A 23,096-nucleotide genomic window follows, 5' to 3' on the forward strand; every position below is an offset into this window, starting at 1 on the left:
GCAGGTATCCTCATCAATAAGAGTGTTCATTCATAAAGAGAGGTTAAAAAGATAGGTTTGTTTATTTTGAAGTAAGAGGCCATTTACATGGTACCTAATTAGCATGAATAAATGTATTGTAGCTAAAGACACAGACTCTTAGCGAGGATCATAAAGAGGAAAAGGGATTATTAGTTGTGAATGGAAGCAAAATGGTTTCACACTGATCACATGAAGTTCTTGAATGTAATGGAATTTCTGATGTGGCATTCCTTAGCATGTGACATGACATTGCAAGATCACTAACATTATTTTAAAAAGGATTAGATGCTTCTCTTATAACAAATAATAACTGCAGCTACTGTATAATTATCGGGAATGGATTTTTTTCCAATTTTCATTTATATAGTAAGAAAGTATTTTATTATATTTTTTTCTTCCCAAAGTAGCACTGGGTCCTTTGAGATTCCTTTCTCTGGATCAACGCTATTGTTTGTGAAAGGTTAAACTTGTTGAACCTAAGTTTTTGTTTTCAGTTATGCACAAATAAGGGGAAGGGGACATCAGGATTGTCATATAAGTGACACTATTGGGCATAGTGTGCCCAGAGATATGTTTCTTCTCTTAAGTTTGACTTAAAGCTTCAAAATGCATTTCAATAAAAGTATACTGTAGGATGGGACTATGGGGGTCATTCCGAGTTGTTCGCTCATTGCCAATTTTTGCTATGCTGCGATTTGTTGCAAATTGCGCATGCGCAAGGCACACAGGGTGCATGCGCTTAGTTATTTAACAAAAAACGTAATAGATTTGCTGTGGATCCTGTGGCGCTTTTCAGTTGCAATGCTGATCTGTAAATGATTGACAGGAAAGGGGCGTTTCTGGGTGGTAACTGAGCATTTTCCGGGAGTGAGATAAAAAAAACGCAGGCGTGTCAGGGAAAAATGCGGGAGTGACTGGAGAAACGGGGGAGTGGCTGGCCAAACGCAGGGCATGTTTGTGACATCAAACCAGGAACTAAACGGACTGAGCTGATCGCAATCTGTGAGTAGGTCTGGAGCTACTCAGAAACTGCAAATAATTATTTATTAGCAATTCTGCTAATCTTTCGTTCGCTATTCTGCTAAGCTAAGATACACTCCCAGAGGGCGGCGGCCTAGCGTGTGCAATGCTGCTAATAGCAGCTAGCGAGCGAACAACTCGGAATGACCCCCAATGGTGGATATTCAATTGCAGTCAGAAACTGCTGTCTTGTCAGAAAGACGTCAGTTTCTGACTTTTTTAGGTCGGAAACTGTTCCGACCTATTCAATGCCCCTGCTTTTTTTCGATAAATCGGCAATTCCGACTTGTCGGAAAACATGTAGATCGGTGGATTAGCCGCGGATCCACATATTTTGTAGGATTCTGCGGCCAAATATGACAGGTTTTGGCCCCGTTTCTAACAATGTCAATTCGATTTTGAAAAAAATTGGATTGTAATTGTCGATAATGGCCAAATCCTGTCGGATATAGCCACTCATTGAATACTGCATTGTCGGATCCTTTCAGTTGGAAAGGATCCGACAAGCATTAAATACCCCCCTTAATCTTCAAAAGTCCTTATGTGGACTGGAAATACTGTAGCTGTGTTTCCAATGCTTATTGTCTGGTACTTTATCACCGCGCAATTTATCGCTCTCCAAGGCTTGATAAATCTGGGGCTCTATGAGAATAATCATAATTAAACCTTATTATATACAGTAGGCTAGTGTTAATATACTCTCCATATTAGAACAGACCTGAGATATGTATAATATTGTGAGATAGTGTGCATCATTTTGAAAATATCATTACAATAAGATTGAAAATAAATACCATTTGAAATTAAAATAACATAAATATTATGCAGAAATATAAAAGATCTACAATGAAAGCTTGACCTGGAAGTCTATAACCTACCATAAAAATACCATGTCTTACACAATTTTATACACATAAGTGCATTATTCATAATGTTTGGATAACTTAATAAAAGGGACAGCATAACCATAGCTACAGTATGTATATATATATATATATATATATATACTCCTACTACAGCTGCTTGGACACTGTGTGTTCTGTTTGCATACAATATGACACCAGTATTCCACAAAATGACCAACATTGCTGTCATATAATTCATGTGATGCTGTGCAAATATATACAGCAATATGAAGGCCAGATATCTTGTTTGTTTGAACTAAAAGGGCATCATGGGGAAAAACATAAGAATTCCTTTTCTGTTTATATAACTTGCATAATGCATTATTTCCAAAGTAGTGTTATATGGAAACTTCAGCCCACTAAATCGTTCTATATTTACTACCAAGCAACTCAATATATGACCAATAGTGCGTTTCCCTCTGAGATATATTTTTTATATTATAATATGCTTCTGAACATCATTGTTTATCCCATCTTTTTTGTTTGTTTATTGTGGTGTTTACTGTTAAGCAGATCCATCTAATGCTAAAAGAGATACCAAAGACAGGAATAATACTCATATTATTAGACAAAATTATACTAATTGGTCTGCAGGTAGTTAGTCTTAGTATAGTCAATAACGTCAGCTGTGATATAATTGCTTATCACACCCGTCACAATGGGTGGCAGCTATCCTCCAATGGACCGGTGTTCAAACGGTTCTTCACATTTAATCTGGAAAACAAGGATGAGAACAGCCCCTACTAGTGCAGTAAACGTGATTCACATGTGGAAACCTTCCCCAACTCCAAAACACCATGAAATTAAAATAGTACCATGTGAAGTGGAAACATCCACTTTTTATTCACTTTTGTTTTGGGTCATAAGGTGAATCCAACGATCTCTGCCTCTGGTGCAGGATTGCAGGAGAGATGGCAGAAATCTGCAATATTTTAATTATCACTAAGGTGATCTGGTAACTTGAATTATATTGTTTCTTTCCAAAAGTTGCAGATTTAATTTAGTTAATCATTTTAATTAATGTGTAAACTAGAAAAATGTGTCAAATATGTTTTGTAAAAATATAAAGTTATAATGGCATCTGATGAAGTGATTTCAATACATTGAAATCACTTCTTTACCCTCCCTCACCTCCCCCACTGTTACGTTCCTGATGCTCAGATCTAGAGAGATGTTGCGCAGTGAGTCCAGAGCACCAGGACGTGACGCTGAAATAAGGGGTGGTACGGGAATAGCCCCTAGCACCCTACCTCCATTGTTTTACCCGTGTGGTCAGTTCACGCCTGAGTGACTATGGTTTCTTGGGCCCACAGCAGCCGCGTTTGAAGGGCGGATTAGGTCTGCCCAACTCCGATGCCCCCAGGTCTTAGAGTGAGACAAGGCGTGAACCGAGACAGGAAAATAACAAGGGGACCTCTAACTAAAGCAAACAGAAAGCTAGGGGCTACTAACTACCCTAAAACTAAATATATGTGCGGCACGCCTCCAGTTTGGCGTATAAATGATTTTCCCGTAACTTCTGTAGGACCAATCGCACATGGGTAATATGTTGTTCAAAAGACTCAGAGTAAATCAAAATGTCGTCTAAATAAACGACTACGAACTTTCCTAGAAAGTCGCGAAGGACGTCGTTAATGAGATCTTGAAATACAGCAGGAGCATTATACAGCCCAAACGGCATCACCAAGTATTCATAATGTCCCAACTGTGTGCTGAAAGCCGTCTTCCACTCATCCCCAGATTTTAATCGGATGAGATTGTAAGCCCCTCTAAGATCGATCTTGGAAAAGATAATGGCAGTCCGGAGCTGATCAAATAGTACTGAAATCAGTGGCAAGGGGTAGGTGTTTTTAACAGAAATTTTATTCAGAGCCCGATAATCAATACATGGTCTGAGCGACCCATATTTTTTCTCAACAAAAAAGAACCCTGCACTCAATGGAGATTTCGAGGGCCTAATTAAGCCTTTTTTTTAGGCTCTCCTGTACATAATCATTCATTGCCGTAGTTTCCGGCCCAGACAGGGCATATAGTCTCCCTTTAGGCAAAGAGGAACCGGGAACTAAGTCAATAGCGCAGTCATAGGACCGATGAGGAGGCAGAATATCCGCATTACCCTTGGAGAAAACATCGGCAAAGTCCTGATATTCAAAAGGAATAAGTTCTGGGGTGACTGCCGCAACCCGGACTGGACGGGAAATACATTCCTTAACACAAAAGGGACCCCATCGGGAAATCTCCCCAGACAGCCAATCTATGGTGGGATTATGAAAGGCAAGCCAGGGGTGACATAAAACTACGGGGACAGCCGGACAATGGGTAAGGTAAAATTCAATTTTCTCCGAATGTAGGGCCCCCACTGTCAGTTGTACTGGAGGTGTGCGGTGAGTGATTACCCCATTAGAAAGTGGACCACCATCCAAGCCATGCATGGTGATACGTTTATCCAAAGGTATCTGTGGAACGCCCAAAGCCTGAGCCCAACCAAGATCCATGAAATTTCCCGCAGCTCCACTGTCGACGAAGGCCGACACCAACGAACTGAGACTACCAAAGGAAATTTTTACAGGAACTAATAAGGAATCAGTAGAGGAGATCAATTGCAGACCCAAGTGAACCCCCTCACAATTCACTTGGTCAGAGCGTTTTCCTGCTTATTCGGGCAATTACGTGCGATATGTCCCTTGCCACCACAATACAAGCAAAGACCAGAGTTTAGCCTTCTGGTTCTTTCCTCTGGGGACAGCCGGGAGAGACCCATTTGCATGGGCTCCTCGACGTCCTCAGGGAAAGTATACACACATGGACTAGGCCTGAAAATAGCTCCTCTTTCAGCCCTCCGCTCCCGGAGACGACGATCAATTTTAATAGAAAGCTCCATGAGTTTGTCTAAAGTCTCTGGAGTGGGGTACTGAAGGAGACTGTCTTTAATAACTTCAGACAAACTGAGGCGAAACTGACTGCGCAGGGCCGGGTCATTCCAGCCACAGTCGTTCGACCAATGGCAAAACTCGGTACAATACGCCTCTGCTGGATTTTTCCCTTGCTTAAGTGCACGCAGGTGGCTCTCAGCCGACGCTTCTCTATCAGGGTCATCGTACAGAAGGCCTAGAAACTTAAAAAAGGCATCTACAGAAAGCAAGGCAACATCATCGGCTTTTAGCCCAAAAGCCCAGGTTTGCGAATCGCCTTGTAGCAAAGACATTACAATCCCGACCCGTTGAGACTCAGTACCAGAGGATCGGGGCCTTAAACGAAAATAAAGCTTACAAGATTCCTTGAAATTAAAAAAATCCTTTCGGTTACCTGAAAAACGGTCAGGAAGGTGCATCTTTGGTTCTGGAATCATACTCGGGGAGGCTCGCAAAAGATCTTCCTGCGATCTCATCCGAAGAGTAAGATCCTGAACCATCTGAGTTAGTTCCTGAATCTGGTTGGCCAAAAGCTGGCTGGGATTCGGTCCTAATACTGACGGATTCATGAGGCTGAATTTCAAGGCCCACCAAAAAACAAATAACTCTTTATATATATTTTTTCTTTGTTTTTTGGCCGGTGATAATGTTACGGTCCTGATGCTCAGAACTAGAGAGATGTTGCGTAGTGAGTCCAGAGCACCAGGACGTGATGCTGAAATAAGGGGTGGTACGGGAATAGCCCTTAGCACCCTACCTCCATTGTTTTACCCGTGTGGTCAGTTCATGCCTGAGTGACTATGGTTTCTTGGGCCCACGGCAGCCGCGTTTGAAGGGCGGATTAGGTCTGCCCAATCCGATGCCCCCAGGTCTTAGAGTGAGACAAGGCGTGAACCGAGACAGGAAAATAACAAGGGGACCTCTAACTAAAGCAAACAGAAAGCTAGGGGCTACTAACTACCCTAAAACTAAATATATGTGCGGCACGCCGCCAAAGGAAAAGAACAAAAAACGAAAGATACCACTGTCCACTCCCCCACACGGCACCACCGAGTTCTGGGGAGGACAGTGAAAAGTGGAAACCTCCGCAAAAACCACCAATACAAAATTAACACAAGGACTAAGCGGCCTAGGCCGCAACATGCGGCAGAAGTCGCTACTCACGAAACCGGGAGAGAACCCCAACAAGCGAGAACCCCCAGATGACTGCAACAGGTTCACTTGGACAGGAAGGATTCCCAGGACCAGCTTCAGAACTCCAGTACTCCGGAGCACAGGGAGCAGGATCGACCAGATACAGCTGACCAGGAACAGACGTTTGCAAGGCAGGAACAGCATACAGGAAGCTATCACCGGCGAGGCTGCAGTGTGCTGGCTCCCATAAAAAGACCCTGCTGGCTAATGACAGGAGGGCCAGCAAAACCAGCCCCCAGACCCTAATTACTAGTTGCCGTGCAGCTGCCCTGCTGCACGAGCAACTAATCAATCCTATCTGGCAACGGGGAACACGGTCCGCCAAAGGCGTCCCCGTTGCTATGGACCCAGCGGCTGAGGACACCCGGCATCCTAGCGTTGCCAGGGACCCGGCGGTTACAGTACGCACGGCGTCCTGGCGGTGCTAGATGCCGGGCGGGCAGGGAGGAATGTGCGGCGGCTGTGAGCGTCGCTCGGAAGCAGACTGAGCGGCGCCGAGGACCGTGGCACCTAACACCCACTAGCTACTTTCAGTGCACAAGAACTTGCTTCCTACTTCAAGGATAAGATTGATAAAATCCTAGATGAAATGGTATGCTCTAACTCAGCCAGTGACCTGCTCAAATTCCTATCTGAACCCTCTGGCACTTTCTCTACATTTGATCCCACAAGTGAATATTAAGTATCAACACTCTTTTCATCCTCCTACTCCACTACCTCTACTCTTGATCCTATACCCTCACAGGTCAGCAAAAGTTTGTCTCCTGTGCTTATCCCAACCTTAACTAAAATCTGTAATCTCTCTCTCTCTACTGGCATCTTTCCATCTCTGTTTAAACATGCAGTGATTACTCCCATTCTGAAAAAACACAACTCTGACCCAAACACACTCTCTAACTACCGTCCCATTTCTCAGCTACCCAGTCTCTCCAAGCTACTTGAGAGACTTGCCTACACTCGCCTTACACACTTTCTTAACTCCCACAACTTACTGGACCCACTTCAGTCAGGCTTTCGTGCCCAACACTCCACGGAGACGGCACTGACCAAAGTAGTGAATGATCTGGTCACTGCTAGATCAAAAGGCCATTACACACTACTTCTAGATCTCTCTGCTGCTTTTGACACTGTTGACCACTCTCTTCTCATACAAACACTAGAGTCCCTAGGTCTTAAGGACACAGCCCTTACTTGGTACTCATCCTACCTATCTAATCGATCTTTCAGTGTTCACTTCTCTGATTCTACCTCCTCTTCTCTACCTCTATCAGTTGGAGTACCGCAAGGCTCAGTCTTAGGTCCTCTGCTTTTCTCAATCTATACCTCCTCTCTTGGTAAACTAATCAGCTCCTTCGGATTTCAGTATCATTTGTACGCTGATGATACTCAAATCTACCTATCCTCCCCAGATTTATCACCATCTGTATTGGCTCGTGTCACTGGATGCCTGTCTGCCATTTCATCTTGGATGTCATCTCGCCATCTCAAACTCAACATTTCCAAAACAGAATTAATTATTTTCCCACCAGCTAAGGGTAGTGACCAACCTGATATTGCCATAACTGTTGACAATGCAACTATCCACCCTACCCCACAAGCTCGCTGCCTAGGTGTCATCCTTGACTCTGAACTGTCGTTTGTTCCACACATTCAATCTGTCTCTAAATCATGTTACATGCACCTTAAAAACATATCCAAAATACGCCCTTATCTTACACAAGACACTGCAAAACTCTGATCCATGCACTCATCATCTCCCGCATTGATTATTGTAATAGTCTCCTTACTGGTCTTCCCAAACATAGGCTCTCACCACTTCAATCCATTTTAAATGCAGCTGCGAGGCTAATCTTCCTCGCCAGACGTTCTTCATCTGCTGATCCGCTCTGTTAGTCCCTCCATTGGTTACCGGTATTCTACCGTGTCAAATATAAAATACTTTTACTTACATACAAGGCTATTACCCAAACTGCACCATCATACATCTCCTCACTCATCTCAAAATATTTCCCTACCAGACCCCTCCGCTCTGCACAAGATCTGCGTCTCTCACCCAGATGTATTACCTGTTCCCACTCAAAATTACAGGACTTTACCCGGGCTTCACCCACTCTGTGGAATGCCCTCCCATGCACAATAAGACTCTCCACTAGTCTCCAAACCTTTAAACGTTCCCTGAAAACTCATCTCTTCAGACAAGCCTACCAAATTCCTGACCCACACACATAACCTTCAATGCTTCCCTATCCAGTTACATCCCCTCTGTACAGTCCACATAACCTCACATTTTGTCTTCCAACATTGCTGGGTGATTATATCATACAACCCACTAAGAACCTAGCAATCTGGGGAAACATTATGTAACAGGTTGCATCTATCCTTGTGTATCAATACCTATTTCCCTATAGATTGTAAGCTTGCGAGCAGGGCCATCCTACCGCTATGTCTGTCTTTGCCCTGTTTTGTTCTATAACTGTTGTTCTAATTGTAAAGTGCATCGTAATATGCTGCGCTATATAAGAAACTGCTAATAAATAATAATAAAAATGATACCTGCATTACTACTTGCATTGATATTAATTGTTTATATTTATTCTAAGATATGCAATAATTTAGCTAATCTGTACACAATTAATACAAAATAAACCACAAAGGTGCTTTGTGTTTCTATACAAACACTATAGGTTAAGTGGATATATACAGGGTATGGAAATTTGTGGTTCAAATATTATTATTATTATTATTATTATTATTATTAATATTATTATTATTATTATTATTTAAAAATACCAATTCAGTCAGTTCTCATGTTATTGTATATTCCAAATCCAATGAATTCATTAATGCACTAAGATCAGGGACACACTGGCAATGTTTGCCATTTCCCAGATGGGTTGGTATACTGGAAACATTTAGTAGTCTCATCTGGGCTGACAGATGTGTTGTATTCACTCTTAATTTTAATGAACAGATATAAACCATGGCCATTGCACATACTGCTGTAGAAATATTTGGTACACTAATAAATAGATTCAATTTTTAGCTACCCAATGGAAAATAGAGCCTTCTGTTATATTTTGGGCTGTGTAAACGGAAAAAACAAACAAAAAAAAGACAATTGTATTTCAGGCATGTATATACATATGGGTTGGCATAGTTGGCTGCTTTCTACTTCCAGTCAAGACATAAGACCATAAAGAATATTGTAAACAACTAGCCTCTATGATAACCATTACTTGTATATACAGTACCTCCATCTATAGATATTACATCAGTTTTATGATACTGACAATGGACAAAGCCATATTGCTTGAATGAATTATACAAATATACCCACAAATAATAGACCCAACAATCTGAAAATACATATTTTACATATTGTTAAACTTCATATACAGACATAGGGGGAATTCATTCTTCAGCAAAATCCTGTTTTTGTGATAAAAAAATGGACTTTTATCATGACATATCTGCTGTGCCAGTAGTGTATTTACCACAAGGCAACCAAAACTGATGCTTACTGCCCTGTGGGTCCCAAGGGGCCCTGCTGGTCCCAGGGGGCCCACCAACAAGGCTGTATAAAAGACATTTCTGGCATATTGCAAGCTCCACCAAAATTTTCAGAGAGCTCGGCTGACTGAATACTCCCAGCAGGCTGTCAGTATAGACAATTGTTACGTGCCAGCTTCAATGCATTTCCATATCTTGAGTCCTGCAGTATTGTGTGTGTGACCAGTCATGACACATATATGTATGACATAAGAAGTGCAGAGAGAGGAGCCGGGACATGCACAGAAAAAAACATAGTCTTCCAGTGTACTTTATTACAGTATTTTACTATTTTTGTATAACATACACCTACTTCAATTTCCAATAAGGCAGGGTAGGTGGTGCATGTGGACAATGTTATTTTAGGTACAGTGTATAACATTCCCCTATTACAATCAAGGCTGGTGGGGGAGGCACATGCTGACTGATGATATAGCAATATGCTATTATACTCTATTGTATATAATACAGTGAAAAAGAGATGCCTGCTATAATCAGTGGGCACTGATATATTATAAATAGTCACACTGACTGAGGGGTGCAATAATGGATATTAAAAGTGACGGGGGCCTGCTAGACTGCAACAATCAGTAACGGGGAAGGAGACAGTCATATATAATGAATGTAGTCAATACTAATGTGATTGGGTGTAATAATACAATACCTGATTGTAGCATGTCTCCCTTCCTCTATTAGCAGGTCCCCCACCCCTTATAACAGGGCCAAAACTAGGATTTCTGTCAACCAGGGCAAGGTAGTAATTTGACACCCCCACCCCCTTCCCTTCCCCTCCCCACATAATCTCTACAGCAGCAGCCTGTATTGTCAACTACTATAAGAAATATGAGTTATTGCAATGTGACAATGTTAAAACTTGTGTTGAAATTTGAAGTATGCAATATAGTCCAAATTTATGGGCTTCATATACACAGATAATATTGCTATAGCCAAGTAAACTATATAGTGATCTGTAGGGAGACAAACATATATGATGCTTATAGCTGAGTGTCATAGAGAGCTTTGTCCCACATCTATATCATTAGAAATGGTATAACCACCTGATGTCAGTAGTCTCTTCTGGGGTACCCCTAAGTCTGTGGACTGCTGTCGACTCACTGCTGGGGCTTAACCCAAGAGACTGCAAATTAACTCTTCTCCATGTGGGATATGCAACCACTGGTCGTCCATGGTACAAATGTCTCCTGGTACATATACCCATTGAAATTAAGCCCTTGTCTGTGGAGGGGATGAGTAACCTGGTAGTCTTTCTTCAGCTGTCTGACCAACCTCTTGCGCCTTCTGTTGTGGCAGATGCTGCACATTTGCTGGATGCTCCTGAGATTTGCATGGCACTCCTTCCAGGTCAGGAATCTTTGCTGTTCATGTGACAGTGGATATGTGAAAGGCAGGCAGGAGTTTGGGCCAGACAGTGGGTGCACTGGAGAGGTGGCAGATATAACTCTACGGTGTGCTGTAGTTAAAAGAACTGTTCTATCCATGTCATCCTCAGACAACCATCTTGGTGCCCACTCAAATTTGGCACCCGAGGCACATTGCACCCCTCAGTCAGTGACTGTATAGATTATATATCAGTGCATTTAGTGGGACACCATTATACATATATAAATACTTACCTCTCCTCACTGACTGTAGCAGTCACTACAATCAGTGCGGATGGGGGGCACTGATGTATAATCAATACAGTCACTGACTGAGTGGTGTCATAATGGAAATTAGAGGTGAGGGGACATGGTGCAATCAGTAAAGGGGGAAAGTAATTTACTATTATACAATATAAGGAGGAAAAACAACAAATTATGTAAGGGACATAAATCAGGAATGAAAATATAGTGCTAAGGGTTGTTTGAAGGAGGGGGCCATTAATAGATAAATTGCTTAGGGCCCCGTAAGGGCCACTAAATCTATCTCTGTGCTGTACATCTTTGAATCAAGCCCTTTTACACCTGAGATTAATCCTAATGAGACAATTGTAATGTGTTGCAATGTCTTGCATTCAATAGGATAGTATTGGTGAAAGTATGCATGGAAATGTTACATTCATACACACATGAATATATACAGTATAATACTAGTTTCTAGCCCATCAAAATGATGGAACAACATAACAGTAATGTTTGCGCCGGTGACTGTGCATGCCTGAATGGAGCGACAATTGAATTGCTCTGTCAGGTGCCATCCTGTGGCCACCAGTGCTCAAAACACCTGCATTCCCGACATAGAGGTGAGGAGCAGCATTAGCCTTTTACTGCATCAGACTCACTGGGGATCCGTTTTTGGTTAATTTATGTCAGCAGTGTGTTTAGAGGCACCTGGTTCTCTGCACTCGCGCCTGCAATCTCCATGTGTGATGACAGCGATGCAGGTAGCGTATGTAGGGTGTTATATGCTGCTAACCATTGTCCTGACATGAATGGACCAGAAGCAGATCTCCATTGAGACAGTTCAATGCTGGCCTCCTATTATATAGGATAGCTAGCTGATACATTTTTAAGTCACCAATGCAAATTTACTCTATAAAGTATTACATACAGTGTGTGGATCACAATGCAAATGCCGACCAAGGCAGCCCACCAAAAGTGAGAGCAGGGAGTGGTTCGTCATTCCCAAGGTTAGTCGGTCATCTTTGCAACCGGCAACCCTGATATTGATGGTGTGTTTATACAGTGTGTATATACATATATGCACAAGACATTTGTGTTATTACTGAGCAAAATATATTCAAAATTATATAAAAATAAAGTTTCAAATTAAGACATCCATATTGCATAGCAATCATTTAGTTATTTTATTCCTAGTCAAAACAATAATTTAAGTTACTCTTTTGCTACTTCTATTTTGCTGAAGTTAAATATGTCATGCTTCATATAAAATATTGGAGCTATAAAATAAGACTCAATGAGCATATGTTAGGAAGGAGAGATTAAAAATAAACTGGTTGCAGAATATCTGCCGAGTGATTTATTTCCTTGTATTGTTCTTACAAATTACATGTACCACCTCATTAAAGGGACAAGGCTTTATGGCCAGAATGGTCTTTGTGTTTTTGTGACAGCCATTTGCATTTCCCTCTAATGGCTTGAGATGCTTCATGGGTTTTTCCATCCTGCTGTGCTTATTAAAGTGACTGGCATGACAGAATATGTTTAGCGAATCAGCTGATTATAGCTAACACTGGCAAAATACAATGTAGCCATATTGTACTTCATGAACATGAATTTGTTTAATATTGAGATTGAAATGATTTAAAATGGATTTTAAAATTACTGTATTTGTTTTACTTAGAAATAAATAGATTTAATGATATACACACAATATTTATTTTCTTTATTTTCTTACTTGTGATTCTCATGATGGTATTTAGGGCAGTGTGCAGGGAAGGAGTTAATTCAATTTGAAAAGTCATTCCATTCAATTGAAAACCGAAAGGTTTCAACTTCGTTCTCTGTGTTTCTAACTCCCAGCTATTAACATCTCTGTTGGACATTAACTGCATGAGATGCACAGTAATGTGCACCCTGGGTGCTATTTTGCCGATGTGAGCAAAAATACCGATGTAGGATTTATATGACTTACTGCTTCAGGGTTTTTTAACTCATTTGGGATGGCCTCATGCACATTTCTTTCAAAGGTAAAACTCATCCATCTGATAATTCCCATTTTAAATCTTGAGATGAAGAATTTTCCCCAGATTCATGGGTCAGAGAAGGAAAACCCTTTGGTATAATCTATTCTTATTCTTTATTGCATTGCAATGCTGCTCTGCTGATTGCATAGCAATGCTGACATCTGTAGGATGAGCAAGACTTGTCATTTACAGTTGGCAAACCTAAGAAATCTCAGTGTGTATTGATTGTCTCATCCTCATTGCTTTCTAAATACATGAGGAGCTTTTGTACAGTACTCTCCATTAACTATATGTAATTTCACAGAACATCAATGTTAAAAATGCTCAAAATGAAAGAAAAAAAACTTTATGTAAAATGTTGTCTTGTTTCAAATATAAAAAGATAGGTTTTGTATAATATGACTTATATTATTGGCTGTGCACATGTATAAAACACACACAATCACATATGTACATTAAGATCTATTTTATGAAATTATGTATGCCCATTGGCATAAATGAAAGAAAAAGAGCTTTATTGGGAAAACTATTTTTTTTGTAGCAAAGTCACACCATCTTTGCAATTGGAATTGCATTTTACTGTGATGTTGAAGTAATGTATGCATTACTGTCCCTTAAAGACATTTAATTAATATGCCAGTCAACATGCTTATATGTAAAACATAGAAACAATATAAATATTGGTGCTGGATAGACAAAATTACATACATTATTAGATATTATTATATACAGGGTAGATGCAACAGTTAGATAGGGGTGCTGCAGTTGCATAGATGTATATAAACTGAAATACAAACAAAAATATGCTTATAGTTTCATGAATGCAATGAGGGTGTAATTAAAGGTGATTTGCATATGTAACCTCTCTGTTATTTACATGTGCAACCCAGCATCAAACCCTATACCTTAGCCGTACTTTATTTACTGTAGATTCTAAAAATATATTATAGATCACACCAGCATTCTATGACCATCATGTGTTGATATATAGACCATGGATCTTAGGGGAGACTTATTATATATATATATATATATATATATATATATATATATATGCTATATATATATATATATATATATACACACAGAGAAAACCACAGCACTCGCCACCCCAGAAGCGGGGCACAGCTATGCACTTACCACTCACAGGGTGGGGTGCACGTAACACAGCACTCTCCACCACAAAAGCGGGGTACACAGCTGTACTTACCACTCACAAGGTGGGGTGCATGTAGCCCATGACCACATCACTAAAATAAATACAAACAAAAAACCCAGCACTCACCAAAGTAAGCTCACTTATCCTCAACAATTCCAGTATATAGATATATATATATATATATATATATATAGAGAGAGAGAGAGAGAGAGAGATGTGAGAAAGAGGGATGGGGAGAGAAAAGGGAAGAAGATGAGGCAATGAGGAAGAGACTGATGGGAGGAAAAGTGTGAGATGGCAAAGAGAGAGGTGGGAGAGAGAAAGCAGAGATATTGAGAGAAATTGGAGGAAGAGGGGAATTGGGGTGAAAGAGATGGAAGGAAGAGGAAGAGAGGGGGAGAGAGTGAAGGAGGAGATGTGACAGATGGTTGGAGCAGAGAGAGGTGGAGAGTGATGGGAAGAAGAGAGGGCGAGGGGAAAGAGATGGGAGGAATAGGTGGTATTAGAAATGGGAGGAATAGGGGAGAGAGGGAAATGGTAAAAAGAGGTAAAGACAGAGGAGGGATATGGGTATGTGGAAAATAAGGAATAGAGTGATAGCAGGAGCAGGGGGAGATAGGGAAATACAGATTGGATGGAGTGGGGGAGTGAAAGATGTGAGGAAGAAGGGGAGCTAGATGGGATTAAGAAAGGAAGATGGGAAAGAGAAAGATGGGTGAAAGAGCAGCAGGGACAGAAAGGGGAGAGGGTAAGATGGGGAGAGAGAAGAAAGCAAGAGCTGGAGAGAGGGAAAAGAGCTATGGCTGGAAGAGAAAGAGAAATTTGTAGGAAGAGGGGGATATGAAGAAACAGACATGGGGAAGTGAGGAAGACTGAGGGCAAAGATGGGAGGAAGAGGAGGTATGAGATTTGGAAAGTGCATATTAATATGGGAGGAAGTGGGGAGAGGGAGAAATGAAAGGAAGAGTGATAAGGAAAAGTGAAGGATGGTAAAGAAAGAGTTGGGAGGAAGAGGTGGGGAAATATGTAGGAGGAAGGGTAATGGAAAGATAAATATAAAAATAATAAGAAAAGTTGAGTGAGAGAGATTGTAGAAAGAGGGGGAGATAGGGGAAAGTGTTGGGAAAAGAGAGACAGGTTGAAGATATGAGGAAAAGAGAGAGAGAGAGAGAGAGAGAGAGAGAGAGGGAGAGATTTGGGAGAAAGATGTATAGGGGGATTGGGAGAATGATGGGAAAGAGAAAGAGATGGGGAAAGACATGGAAGAAAGTGGGAGAAAAGAAAAAGATAAATTTGTAGAAGAGAGCAAGACCGAGGAAAGAGAGTTGAGACATAAAGGCTGAGTGAAAGGTGGGTCTAATAGGTGGAGAGGGATGGGTGTATGAGGGGTATAAAGTGATTGGAGGAATAGGGAGATGGGATGAGAGAGGTGGAAAGAAAAGAAGGGAGAACTAGCTGGAAGAGGGAGAGATGAGGAGATAATCTTTAGCAGAAGAGAGGGATACGAGGAGATAGATGGGAGGGAGAGGGTAAAAGAGATGAGAGGGGGAGAGAGAAATGGAAGGAAGAAGAGAAAGAGGAATATGGTAAGAAAATGTACAAACATGGGAGAGAGATGTGTACAATTAAGTGGACGATAACTAGTGATCCAGTGAATGGCAGGTTCAAAATATTGTATATAAAAATACTGTTTATGTAGGACAGTGTAACATGTTTGCCTTTATAGAATGTTTTCATAATGTTCTGTCAGCACTAGGTAGAGTAGCATTACCTTTATATCATGGTAATTTTACAGAGATATTTGCTGCGTTTGCCACAGGTTCTATTGGACACCCATGAGTGGGAATAGCCCTTTGCCCCCTGCCAGCATTCTTGCAGTTGGGATCGCGACATTGGTATGCTGACTGCTGGGATCCTGACCACCTGGGTGATAACTACATCACACACACACACATATTATATATATATATATATATATATATATATATATATATGAAATTTAATAGGGATCTTGGCACTCAGAATGCTGGGGCTGGAATCCCAAAAACTATCAGAATACTGATGCCAGAATCCTAACAGCCTAAATCCCAAGGGTTAGGTTTAGACTGTAGTGGGGAGGCTTAGGGTTTAGCTGCTGGGAGGAGAGGTTAGGGTTTGGCTGTGGAGAGGGAGGGTTAGGGGAGAGGGTTAGGATAAGGGATACTTACCTCCACTGCCCCAACAGTATATACACTGTATACACTGTATGGACAAAAGTATTTGGCTACTCCTGTTAATAAGTCTCCATTTGCAAACATTTGTGATACAAAATGAGTTCTGAAGTGCTCAGTGCCTTCAATCATAGTACTGCCATTGAATGCCGCCTTTGCAATAAGATGATTTCTGAAAGTTCATCCTTGCTGGAAATTGCACGGTCAAGTGTAAGTGATATTATTAGAAAGTGGAAGCAGTTGGGAACAATATCAACTCAGCCATGAAGAAAAAGACCATGTAAAATCACAGAGCGTAGTCAACAACTGCTAAGGCACATGGAGTGTAAAACTTGCCAAAACTCTACTGATTCCATAGCTGAAAAGTTCCAAACTTCTCCTGGTATTAAAATAAGCACAAAAATTGTGCTGTGGGAGCTTAATAAACTGGGATTCCATGGCCGAGCAGCTTCATGCAAGCCTCACATCACCAAGTCCAATGCAATGCATGGATGGATTAGTGTTAAGCACACTGGCACTGGTCTGTGGAGCAGTGGAAACATGTTTTTGTGGAGTGATGAATCATGCTTCTCTGTTTAGCAGTTAGATGGGGGAGTCTGGGTTTTGGCGGATGCCGGGAGAATATAACCTGCCTGACTGCATTGTGTCAACTGTGAAGTTTGGTAGAGGAGGGATAATGGTATGGGAATGTTTTCAGGCTGGACCACTTATCTCCAGTGAAGGGCATTCTCAATGTGTCAGCATACCAAGACATTTTAGACAATGCCATACTTCCAACTTTGTGCAACAGTTGGGGAAGGCCTTTTTCTGTTCCAACATGACTGTGCCCCAGTGCACAAAGAAACGACTATAAAGACATGGTTTGATAAGTTTGGTGTCTTGACTGGCCCACTCAGAACCCTGACCTGAACCTCATCGAGCACCTTTGGTATGAACTGGAAAGGAGATTGTGAGCCAGGCCTTCTCGTCCAACATCACTGCCTAACCTCATAAATGCTCTACAGAATAAATGGGCAAAAATTCCCACATAACACTCCAAAATCTTGTGGAAAGACTTCCAAGAGGAGTGGAAGCTGTCATATTTGCAAAAGGGGGCCCAACTCCATATTAAAGTAAATGTATTTGAATACAGTGTCATTATATATATATATATATATATATATATATATATATAGTCACCATGCTCTAGGAGGGCACCAAAGAAAGTATATCACCACCCACTAATATACTAATATATGAGTGCTGGGTCTACCAGGGGGAAAATACTGTTTAAATATATATATATATATATATATATATATATACAATACCACTGGCACCGCGGATGTATGAGTGCTGTGGGTTCTTGCCTATTGTTTATATAAAATTTTTGTGGTCGCACTCTTTCTTGCACCCCTATTGTCCATATGTAAATTAAATGTTAAGAAATTCCCCAGGTGTTTTTACTTATATGCTTGGGTGTGGTTCCTGTCTCTTTAAAAGAGTGGGACAGGGCCTAAACACATGATATAAGCATGCTGTGTATTTAAAATCCAAAAGATGCCTGTGAGCATTGCTCAGATTTGTGTAAGTCAGTGTAGGGACTGACCAAATTGGAATGGCCATGAAGGGGCTGGTCAGCTTAACAAACTATTGCAATATTTTGGAACTAATATTCCCTGAATTCAGATGAATTACAGTTTGAAGTGTTAATATTAGGTGAGTGCTGAATTTGTATGATTATATATATATATATATATATATATATATATATATATATAGAAGAGAGGGTAGTGGCGGAACTCAGAGTCTTTCACAACGAGGTGAATCAAAGCAAATAGTGCATTTATAGTCAACATTTCGGGGGAAGAACCCCCTTCCTCAGGACACTGCAAACTGAGGAAGGGGGTTCGTCCCCCGAAACATTGACAATAAATGCACTATTTGCTTTGATTCACCTCGTTGTGAAAGACTCTGAGTGCCGCCACTACCCTCTCTTCTGCATATTGGGGCCACCATACCCCTAGGAGGGCACCGGAGCGATACCCTACGGGGATAGCGGAGTGCCGGGCTGCTTCCATGGACTATATATATATATATATATATATATATCAGTGACATGTGGTGGGATTAGGCAGAGCCATTCCTGTCATACTTACATCTGTGCCAGAGTTTTGACTGTATAAAGTATATGAAAAATACAAAGAATATGTTTAAAATATTTTCTTTGCATTATTCTAATCATTTTTATAGCCAAAACTGTAGTAAAAAGTCTATGGCAGGTGAGGTAGGTGAAGAAAAAACAGGTAATAAATCACGTATCACAGGTGGCGGTTAGACCACTGTAAGTAATATCAGTTGTTTGTGTGTGTCGCTTATACTAGTCTTTTTAGTGGCATCCACGTGCTTACAAGGAACCCACCTGGTTACACTGCTTGAACGCTAGGCCACTCCCCTATTATTATTATCCTTTATTTATATGGAGCCACAAGGGTTCCGCAGCACCCAATTACAGAGTACATAAGCAAATATTCAAAATAGGAAAACAGTGACTTACAGTTGAAGACAATATAGGACAAGTAAAGGGTAACTAAACATAACTACATCAGCAGATGACACTGAAATAAGTATCAGGGTGGCTGAAAACTGCAGGATTTGCGGCAGTTGAGGATTATTAAAGTAAGAAAAGGATAAGCACATGAGTGAAGAGAGCCCTACACGTGAGAGCTTACATTCTGAAGGGGAGGGGCAGACAGACAGGGGTGACACAGATGAGACAGACTGATCATGGAACAGAGTTTTAGGATGAGATTTGTCTTGGTTTGGTGAAGAAGTGGGTCTTAAGAGCCTGTTTGAAGTTCTGTGTAGAGTCTGAGGGGGAGAGGTAGAGAATTCCAGAGTAAGGGAGCAGCACATGAAAAATCTTGGAGATAGGAGTGGGAGGAAGTAATCAGAAGACAGGAGAGTCGGCGTGCATTAGCAGAGCAAAGAGGATGAGTGGGAGTATAAATGGACATAAGGTCGGTGATGCAAATGGAGAGGTGTGGGTGAGTGCTTTGTGAGTGTGAGAAGTTTAAATTGGATTCTGAAAGGGAAGCCAGAGAAGAGCTTGTTGGAGAGGGGAGATGGACGTAGTGCATTTGGTAAAAAAGATGAGCCAGACTGCAGCATTGAGGATAGATTGGAGTGGAGAGAGGTAATTGTCAGGGATGCCAGTTAGGAGGAGATTACAATTGTCCGGTCTGGAAATGATCAGTGAGTGGATAATGGTCTTGGTGGCATCCTGGGTGAGAAAGGGTCTAATCCTGGATTTTTTAGATGAAAATGACAGGTTTGTGAGAGTTGCTGAATGTGTGGTTTGAAGGAGAGGGAGGAGTCAAGGATTACGCAAAGACAGCATACATGGAGGCTAGAGAATGGTCTTGCTATTAATAGATAATGAGATTGTGGGAGGTGAGGTTGTGCGGGAGGGTGGGAAGATGATCAGCTCTGTATTGGACATGTTGAGTTTAAGAAAGCGCTGGGACATCCAGGAAGAGATAGAAGAGAGGCATTTGGAGGTTTGAGTAAGGAGAGCTGGGGAGAGATCAGGGGACGAAAGGTACATTTGAATGTCATAAGCATAGAGGTGATATTGGAAGTTAAAAGAACTGAGTTCACCTAGAGAGAACGTATAGAGAGAGAAAAGGAGAGGACCAAGATCAGAACCTTGGGGGACACTAACAGTTAGTGGTAGTGCGGGGAGGTAGCATCATGAGAGGAAAAGAGAAAGAATGAACAGAGAGGTAGGAGGACAGCCAGGAGAGGGCAGCCAGGATAGGGCAGGAGAGGGCAGTATCACGCTGACCAAGGATAGGGCAGTATCACGCAGACCAAGAGAGTGAAGGATTTGCAGAAGGAGAGTGTGTTCCACAGTATCAAAAGCAGCAGAGAGGTCAAGAAGAATAAGCAGAGAGTAGTGGCCCTTAGATTTGGCAGCATGGAGGTCATTGCAGACTTTTGTGAGGGCAGTTTCAGTGGAGTGGAGAGAACGGAAACCAGACTAGAATGGGTCAAGCAGTGAGTGGGAGTAAAGAAAGTTAGTGAGGCAGTTATAGACAATACACTCAAGGAGTTTGGAAGCAAAAGGGAGGGGAGAGATGGGTCAGAAGTTTGAGAGGGTGTTTAGATATGCATTTTGTCACTTGGACTTCCTCAGAATCATCAATTTTCTACAACTGATGGCCAATTAGATTACATTCCGGCCATACATACTGTACTCAGAGTATGATATATCATAATATATTTTGATTCCTATAGTTACAAATTACCAATGATGCACTTGATACAATTATATAACCAGTAAGACCATAGGTAGGAATGTGGATCTGTATAATTAAGTACATCTGGGATGTGTAGTTCCATGGAAAAGTAGACTTTATATATATATATATATATATATATATATATATATACTGTGTATATATATATGTATATGGTATGTGGTTAATTTGCTGGCTCTCAGGATCCCGACAGTGCAGGTACCGTTGCCAGAATCCTGACAGCTGTCAATGCTGACAGATGGAATCCCAGCGCACAGGGACTATTCCCACTTGTGGGTGTCCAAGACCCAGCGAGCTACCGAGTCTGCAGCGTGGCAAGTGCAGCGAGCCCAAAAGATGTTTCCTGGCACTCGCCCCACTACCGGCATTCTGCATAGGGGGATGCCGCTGTTGAGATACTGACAGCCGGCATCCTGCCCACCGGGAATACGTAACAATTATATATATATAAATATATATATATATATATATATATACAAAATAGGTCGCACTCACGTATAGATGTCAAATCAACAGCTGGGGTGTCATCCACAGATCCAATGATGAATCCACTTATAGAAACAAGAAATGGAGCACTCACCAGTCTCTACTTAATTAAACATCAGCAGGGTTTTATTCACCAGACAGCATAAACCGACTGTCCATTACAGTCCACCAAAGATTCATATGTCCTCTCAAACGTTTTCGGTCAAACATAGACCGTCATCAGGAGATACAGAATTGTGCAGGAAGCTGTCCCATAACAATTCAAGTTGCTGGTGTTTTTAATTGTTATGGGACAGCTTCCTGCACAATTCTGTATCTCCTGATGACGGTCTATGTTTGACCGAAAACGTTTGAGAGGACATATGAATCTTTGGTGGACTGTAATGGACAGTCAGTTTATGCTGTCTGGTGAATAAAACCCTGCTGATGTTTAATTAAGTAGAGACTGGTGAGTGCTCCATTTCTTGTTTATATATATATATATATATATATATACATTCTTCAGCCATAACATTTAAATCATTGACAGGTAAAGTTAGGTGGGCTATAATCTTGAAGTTGTAGGAAGAAGGAAAAATGGGCAAGTGTAAGGATCTGACCAACTTTAACAAAGGCAAAATTGTGATGGCTAGCCGATTGGGTCAGTCCATATCTAAAACAGCAGGTTTTGTGGGATATTCCCAGTATCAAGTGGTTTGTAGTACCTGCAAAAAGTGGTTTAAGGAAGGACAGCGGGCGAACTAGTAACATGGTCACTGGTTCACAAGGTGGCAGTGGCAGTGTGATGCTCTGGACAATGTTCTTCTGGGAAACCTTGATCCTGGTTTTCATGTGAATGTTCATTTGACACATATCACCTACCTAAACATTGTTACAAAGTACACTATTCATGGTAACATTATTCCTTGGTCATAGTGGTTTTTTTGAGTGGATAATGTGTCCTGCTCTACTACAAAAAAAATCAGGTATGAGGAACATGACAAAGAGTTCAAGGTGTTGACTAGACCTCCAAATTCCCCAAATCTCAATCCGATCCAGCATCTGTGGGATGTGCTGGAAAAAACAGTCCGAGCCATGGAGAGCCATCCTTGAATTTAAAGGATTTGTGGTGCTTACACCTTGGTGCCAGATACTAAAGGACACCTTCAGAGGTCTTGTGGACTCTATGCCCATGTCAGATCTGTTTTGGCAGCACAAGGGGATATGCACAATATTTAGCATATTGTTTTAATGTTATGAGTGATATATACTGTATATGTATGTATGTATGTATGTATGTATGTATGTATGTATGTATGTGTGTGTGTGTGTGTGTGTGTGTGTGTGTGTGTGTGTGTGTGTGTGTGTGTTTATATATACATTTCCAAAGTAGAGTTTCTCATGGTCCTGAATCAGAATAATTATGTATTACACAAACATGTTGCTGGTATATCAACATTTCAGAGCACATAAATTATTACCAAAACAATAAGAAGTCAGTTTATGGGATTAGTTTTATATGATATGCATGTATTTTTATTTTAGACATTTTTGCTGTTGGCATGTGGCAATGACTTTGCACAACCTTTGGTCCTAAATATGTAGGTCAAATACTGAATAAAGACCTTTTAGCAATACCTCTCAGAAATGTTTCATTTACATTGTCAGTTGAAAAGATATCCAATGTTGCTTTGTTATGGTTTAAAACACTAAT

General features: G+C 41.1%; 1 protein-coding gene across 10 annotated transcripts in view; it reads left to right on the forward strand.

Moving 5' to 3' along the window:
* RBFOX1 (RNA binding fox-1 homolog 1) overlaps positions 1-23,096 on the forward strand; it is a 916,481-nt gene that overhangs the window by 838,524 nt on the left and 54,861 nt on the right. The gene's annotated exons all lie outside the window — the stretch shown is intronic.

The sequence above is a fragment of the Pseudophryne corroboree genome, chromosome 7, assembly GCF_028390025.1.
Source record: "Pseudophryne corroboree isolate aPseCor3 chromosome 7, aPseCor3.hap2, whole genome shotgun sequence".
NCBI lineage: Eukaryota > Metazoa > Chordata > Amphibia > Anura > Myobatrachidae > Pseudophryne > Pseudophryne corroboree.